Source organism: Triticum dicoccoides, chromosome 3B, assembly GCF_002162155.2.
Source record: "Triticum dicoccoides isolate Atlit2015 ecotype Zavitan chromosome 3B, WEW_v2.0, whole genome shotgun sequence".
Lineage (NCBI taxonomy): Eukaryota > Viridiplantae > Streptophyta > Magnoliopsida > Poales > Poaceae > Triticum > Triticum dicoccoides.
Genome location: NC_041385.1, coordinates 413,984,923 through 413,992,366, shown reverse-complemented (window position 1 = coordinate 413,992,366; position 7,444 = coordinate 413,984,923).

Below are 7,444 nucleotides of genomic sequence, written 5' to 3'. Positions count from 1 at the left end.
GAAGTGTAAATCTAGGCCTTCTCAAGCAATCCCTAAAGAATCAACAAGTTTGATTGGCTAGGGAGAGAGATCGGGCAAGAATGAGCTTGTGAGAAATAATGGAGCTTGGGGGAGGAAGAGGTAGTCAACTAGAAGAAAGATGACTCCTTTATATAGTGGGAGAATGGATCCAACCATTGTGCTCCCACAACCCGTGCATAAGCGGTAGTACCGCTCAGGTGAGCGGTACTTCCGCTGGCACGGAAGTGCCGGCTACGAAGTTCAACCTGAGCAAGTCAGGGGGACGGTAGTGCCGCCGGAGCGGTATTACCACGCCCACCAGGGTACTACCGCGAGGTGTTGAACTGTAGCAGATACCTGCAGTAGTAGAGGAGGGCAGGGCGGTACTACCGCCTAGAACTGCCACTCTACTTCCGCCCATGGAAAGAACTGTCCAGAACAAGGGAAATAAGTGGTACTCCCCACAGTACTAGACAACGGTAGTTCCGCTGTAGCGGTACTACCGTTGTGCAGAGCGGTACTACCGCTTAGCCTGTTCTGACAAGGTTCAAACACAAGGAGGAACAAGCTCAATTGTCGGGAAAGAAAGAGGGTGCAAAGATATAGTGTACGTGTTGATTTCACCCAAACCTTTTCGGAGCAGACCCTCTCTTAATAGTACGGTGTTCCTACGACTCAAGTCCACCGAAAAAGAAACGCAAGAAAACACCGTCTTCATATATATCTAGAGGGGTTCAAATCGTCTTGTGCCATAAGATAGATTATCTGAAATGCTCAATGCACATGATTAGTCTGCAAATGCATTGTCATCAATCACGAAAACCACTAAGGGAGAAATATGCCCTAACAATCTCCCCCTTTTTGGTCGATTAATGACAATACGGGATTTGCACAAATATGTGATAAGATAACATGCAAACCCACATCTACAAAAATATAGACGGGCTCCCCCAAGATGTGTGCACTATATGGGTATGCCTTTGGAATGCAAAGCCCACACACTATCAACACCCCCCCCCCTATATTTTATAGACTGACAATACTTGCAACAATAGTAGGAGAAGGTAAAGCATGGATGCAAGATAGTAGCATGTGAGCATAAAGATAGAGCATATGACAAGCAATATCTCACAAGCTAATATGGTATTTGACATAAGGATAAAGATAAGGTAGCATATGTCTCACACCATATGATAGGTTCCACACACGAATGAACGCAAACCAAATGACGATAAAGAGTTCACGAGAGAACGAAAACAACAACAAAGAGGACACACTCGTGACTCGACAAATCCCTAAACTCTCTCCCCCTTTGGCATCGAGACACCAAAAGGGCAAAGAGTGCTAGACACGACCAAGGTGATAGTAATGCTCCGGATCATCAATACTCCTCGTGATCATCAGAGTCCTCATGCCCCTCGGACTCCTCATGCCCCTCAGACTCTGCAGCTGCATGCTGATGCTCCGTCTCATAATCTGACCACTTGCAATGATGTGAGATCCAGCTCTCCTCATCTGTTACCCGCTCCTTAGAGACACTAGTGATCTCCTGACCAAGAGCCCTCATCATGTTCTTATGGCGAGTGAGAGCGGCCTTCTCAGCCACATGAGCCCTGTACTGGCCCCGAGCTTCCATGCAGAAAAGCCTCTTCATCTTTGACTTGAGCTTAGATGCCCAAGATGGCACCTTCTCTGGAGAGGGAAAAAACTCGTAATCAGGCTCCTCCTCATCATCTGAGTCAGTGTGAGCAATCTCCTCTCTGGTGCCAGCATGCGCATTCCCCCAGTTATCCTTCATGCGCAAATTCAGAACTGGATGAAAAACATGTGCTCAGTAGGAAGAGCCTCTTCTGGGTAGTCAGCAACCCACTTCTCCTTAATAAGCTTGAACAGATAGGGACCATAGATGGGCACCTTGCGATCCAACATAGTAGAGCGAAGCTCACGCCACATGATGTGAGAGATATCCAACGTAGAAGTCCTGCCCTTCTCCTTGATGCATATCAACAGAAGATCCACCAGGTAAGAGTGCAACATATCCAAGTTCCCAACGCGAGGGAAGAGAGTGTTGCGGAAGATACGGTGCATGATGTCCAGAACAGGAATGAGCGCCGTGTGAGTGGGCCCCTTGAGTGTCTTCACGGTCCTGGAGTACCGGATAAGCTTGGACTTGTGAGTGGGAGGTGCTTCCTTATGAGGCCAGAGACCAACTGGGTTGTCTTCCCCCTCATCAGCAATGCCCAAGCAATTCATGAAGTCCTTCCAATCAACCCTGAATCTTCTCCTACCGGTCGTCCATGACATAGATCTCTCCTCATTGTCATGAAAGTGAACCATGGCATAAAACTGAGCCACAATCTCTGGATCATAGTCCTTGTTGTATGTGATGAAGGGAATGAGCCTCCACTGTTGACAAAGAGCAAGGGCCTCTCCAAAGTACCCAGATCCTTCTCCATGCGAGTGACATCAATCGACTTGATGTTGACAAACAAGTTCTTCTCAGAATGTCCAAATAGATCAATGATTGCTCCTTGGTCCAGAAGGGACGACCAACCAAAGCCGCATCCCGTGGACAACGATACAGATTGCAAATGCGGAACTCCTGAAACTCCTTTCCATACATCTCATCAGGAGGGGTGTACTTCTCCTTCTCCTTATGCTTGCCGACTGTCGTCTTCACATTCTGCCGGGGTGGACGACTAGAATTGGCAGGGGTGCCGTCAGCAGCACGGTAGCGCTTGGAACCACCCTGACGATCTGGGTTCTTGCGATGAGCATGATGAGGACTAAATCTACCATCACCTGGAACCCACAAACATAGATCGAGGGAAAAGTAGGTGTAAAGTCATTGCATAAGCCAAAGGATGTAAAATGAGAATATACGTGATTGCAAAAATCATGAAAATCTAGGTCACAACAGTAGTATCATGCCTAGCCGCGGTAGAAGCGCCGCAGGTTAAGCGGTAATACCGCTGGACACGAGCAGTAGTACCACTTCAAGTGGTAGTACCGGCCGTGTCCAAGTGGTAGTATCGCTCACCCGACGGAAATACTTCCGCGGAGTGGATCCATTAGTACCAGTGATGTTGAAGTGCAAAATCTAGGCAATGATAACTATAATCCTATCTAGAATCATCCCGCATCCTACTCATGCCTAGATTTAGCCAAAAATCTATGAATACAACATGCATCGCCCTAAAACCAAGATTCAAAACATAGAACCGTAGGAGAGGAAAACGAGGGCAATGCCGGTATCCATGGCAAGAGGAGAGGGTGGGCATCGATCCCATTGGTCGGAAATGGAGAAGACGACACGGATTCGGAGAGCCGGAGCCGGCCTCCGGGGCAGTTTCGGGTTGCCTAAGGGAGAGAGAGAGAGAGAGAGAGAGAACTCGGGGGTAGGAGAAGTGAATGGGTATGGGGAAGTTGGAACTCCCCGTGCCCAGCACTTAACCCCCACGTGAGTCCTTGAAGCGGTAGTACCACTGGGACAAGCGGTAGTACCGCCTAAGTGGTAGTCCAGTGCCCCACTGCGGTAGTTCCGCCTCAGTGCATTGACAGGGGGTCAACACACTACACTCAGCGCTAGTACTGCCGTCATGCGCGGTAGTACCGCCTAAGCAGTAGTACCATGCCCCACAGCGGTAGTACCGCCTGCTACCAGAAAACTGCACTTGATCAAGGAGGGGAAATGGGCTTATGCAATGTATGAGAGGTTGAGGCAAGGAGAGGCTTAGGTTGGAGACAAAAAAACACATCAAATGGGAAGGAGTACTTCAAGGTCAAAAGCCAACAAAAAGGAGAGCACACTTGGAGTAATCCAACAATCGAAAGCCAAGGAAATGACATCACACCTCAAACCTAAAGGAGGCGCACCTCTCAATGAGAGGGCGGTGACCGAAGTCACCTATGTTTGAGTCAATTGGTATGGCACCGCAACGATTTTAACCTTGGGCCCATGACCAAAACTCATCTTTGAAGCACAAGTACCATAAAAATGGCTAATGTGAAAGACTTGATCAATTTATGCATAATGGGGGGAGGGACAACTCATTGAGAGAGCAACACTCCCCCTATGTTCATGCCTACATCTAGAACAAGATAATATGATGAATGCGGTGGGGTGTGCCTAGATTCAAGCCATGTTGCTCGAATCAATGATATTTAGCTCATTCCTTAACTCGCAATATTTTTCTTCATCCAAGGACTTCGTAAAAAAGTCCGCTAGTTGCTCTTGAGTGTTGACGTAGATAATCACAATCTCCCCACGCTTGATATGATCCCGGATGAAATGATGACGAATCTCAATATGCTTTGTCTTGCTATGTTGCACCGGATTGTAGGAGATCTTGATAGCATTTTCCTTGTCACATAGAAGAGGCACTTTGTCACAAGTGACACCGTAATCCTTTAAAGTTTGCCTCATCCATAGCAATTGTGCACAACAACTTGCAGCAGCTACATGCTCGGCCTCGGTGGAAGACAACGACACACAATTTTACTTCTTCGAAGACCAACTTACCAAAGAGCGACCAAGAAATTGGCACCCTCCAGAAGTTGACTTCCTATCCACAAGATCTCCCACCCAATCCAAGTCCGAATAACCCATGAGATCAAAGCTTGCTCCTTTGGGGTACCATAGGCCAATGTTTGGGGTATGAGCCAAATATCGAAAGATTCGCTTGACTGCCACATAGTGAATTTCCTTTAGTGCGGCTTGGAATCTTGCACACATTCCCACACTTAACAAAATATCCGGTCAGGATGCACAAAGGTAAAGCAAGGATCCAATCATGGAGCGATATACCTTTTGATCCACCACTTTACCATTGGGATCAATGTCAAGCTTGCATTTGGTAGGCATAGGAAACTTGACCGGCTTGACATCATCTAGCTTGAATCTCCTAAGCATGTCTTGGGTGTATTTGGCTTGGTTGGTGAAGGTCCTTCTCTTCTTTGCTTGACTTCGAATCCAAGAAAGAACTTCAACTCTCCCATCAAAGACATCTCGATCTTCTCGGTCATTAGTGCGGCAAACTCATCATTGAAAGATTAGTTAGGAGAACCAAATATGATATCATCAACATATAGTTTGCATATGAACAAATCCCCTTTGACCCTCTTAGTAAAAAGGGCGGGATCGATTTTCCCAATTCCAAACCTACGATCTTGTAACAACTCGGTAAGGTGCTCATACCACGCACGTGGGGCTTGTTTAAGGCCATAGAGTGCCTTGTTGAGTTTGTATACATGATTGGGGAGCTTGAGATCCTCGAATCCCGGGGGTTGTTTGACATATACCAACTCATTCAAAGGACCATTAAGAAATGCACTCTTCACATCCATTTGTTGCAATTTCAAATCATGATGAGATGCATATGCAAGCTGAAGGAAATATGCCCTAGAGGCAATAATAAAGTTGTTATTTATATTTTCCTTATATCATGATAAATGTTTATTGTTCATGCTATAATTGTATTAACCGGAAACTTAGTACATGTGTGAATACATAGACAAACAAAGTGTCCCTGGTATGCATCTACTTGACTAGTTTGTTTATCAAAGATGGTTATGTTTCCTAACCATAGACATGTGTTGTCATTTGATGAATGGGATCACATCATTAGGAGAATGATGTGATGTACAAGACCCATTCATTAGCTTAACACTATGATCGTTTAGTTTATTGCTATTGGTTTCTTCATGACTTATACATGTTCCTATGACTGTGAGATTATGCAACTCCCGGATACCGGAGGAACACCTTGTGTGCTATCAAACATCACAACATAACTGGATGATTATAAAGATGCTCTACATGTGTCTTTGAAGGTGTTTGTTGGGTTGGCATAGATTGAGATTAGGATTTGTCACTCTGTGTTTCGGAGAGGTATCTCTGGGCCCTCTCGTTAATGCTCATCATTATAAGCCTTGCAAGCAATGTGACTAATGAGTTAGTTACGGGATGATGCATTACGGAACGAGTAAAGAGACTTTCCAGTAACGAGATTGAACTAGGTATGATGATACCGACGATCGAATCTCGAGCAAGTAACATACTGATGACAAAGGGAACAACGTATGTTGTTATGCGGTTTAACCGATAAAGATCTTTGTAGAATATGTCCGAACCAATATGAGCATCCAGGTTCCGCTATTGGTTATTGACCAGAGATGAGTATCAGTCATGTCTACATAGTTCTCGAACCCGTGGGGTCCGCACGCTTGACGTTCGATGACGATCGGTATTGTGAGTTTATTTGTTTTGATGTACCGAAGGTTGTTCGGAGTCCCAGATGTGATCACGGACATGACGAGGAGTCTCGAAATGGTCGAGACATAAAGATTGATATATTGGAAGGCTATGTTTGGACACCGGAAAGGTTTCAGATGAGTTCGGGCATTTTCTGGAGTACCGGGAGGTTACCGGAACCCCCCAGGGAGTTAATGGGCCTTAATGGGTGATGGTGGAAGAGAGGAGGAGGCGTCCAAGTGGGAGGCACGCGACCCTCAAGCCCAATCCGAATTGGGGAGGGGGCCGACCCCCTTTTCCTTCTCTCCTTCTCCCTCTTCCTTCTTCTCCTACTCCAACTAGGGAAAGAGGGAAACCTACTCCTACTAGGAGTAGGAATCCCCCCTTGGGCGCCCCCCATGAGGCCACCCCTCCCCCTCGTCCACTCTTTATATACGGGGGAGGGGGGCACCCCATAGACACACAAGTTGATCTTCTAGCCGTGTGCGGTGCCCCCCCTCCATAGTTACACACCTCGGTCATATCGTCATAGTGCTTAGGCGAAGCCTGCGCCGGTAATGATAACCCACAAGTGCAGGGGATCAGTTGTAGCCTCTTTTGATAAGTAAGAGTGTCGAACCCAACGAGGAGCTAAAGGTAGAACAAATATTGCATCAAGTTCTATCGACCACCGATACAACTCTACACACGCTTAATGTTACTTTACCTAGAACAAGTATGAAACTAGAAGTACTTTGTCCCTAAGCAATAAAGTTAGTATAGCGAGTGTGGAAAAGTGGTGGTAGGAGTTGCGAAATTGTCCCTAAGCAATTGACTACTTTACTAGACCGATAGCAAGTTTTATGTGGAGAGGCCACTGCTAGCATGTAATCCCCAACTTGGAATTCTATGCACTTATGGTTGGAACTATTAGCAAGCATCCGCAACTACTAACATTCATTAAGGTAAAACCCAACAATAGCATTAAGATATATTGGTCCCCCTTCAATCCCGTATGCATCAATTTCTATGCTAGGTTGAAGCTTCTGTCACTCTTGCCCTCCAATACATAGTCCTATCAACATACAACTAACCCTTTGGTGTGATCCACACGTGCACTCATATGATGGGCACCAAAGGACAGCAACATAACCACAAGAAAATTAAACCAATCATAGCAATTCACCAATTACCGACAGGACAACTGAAAAT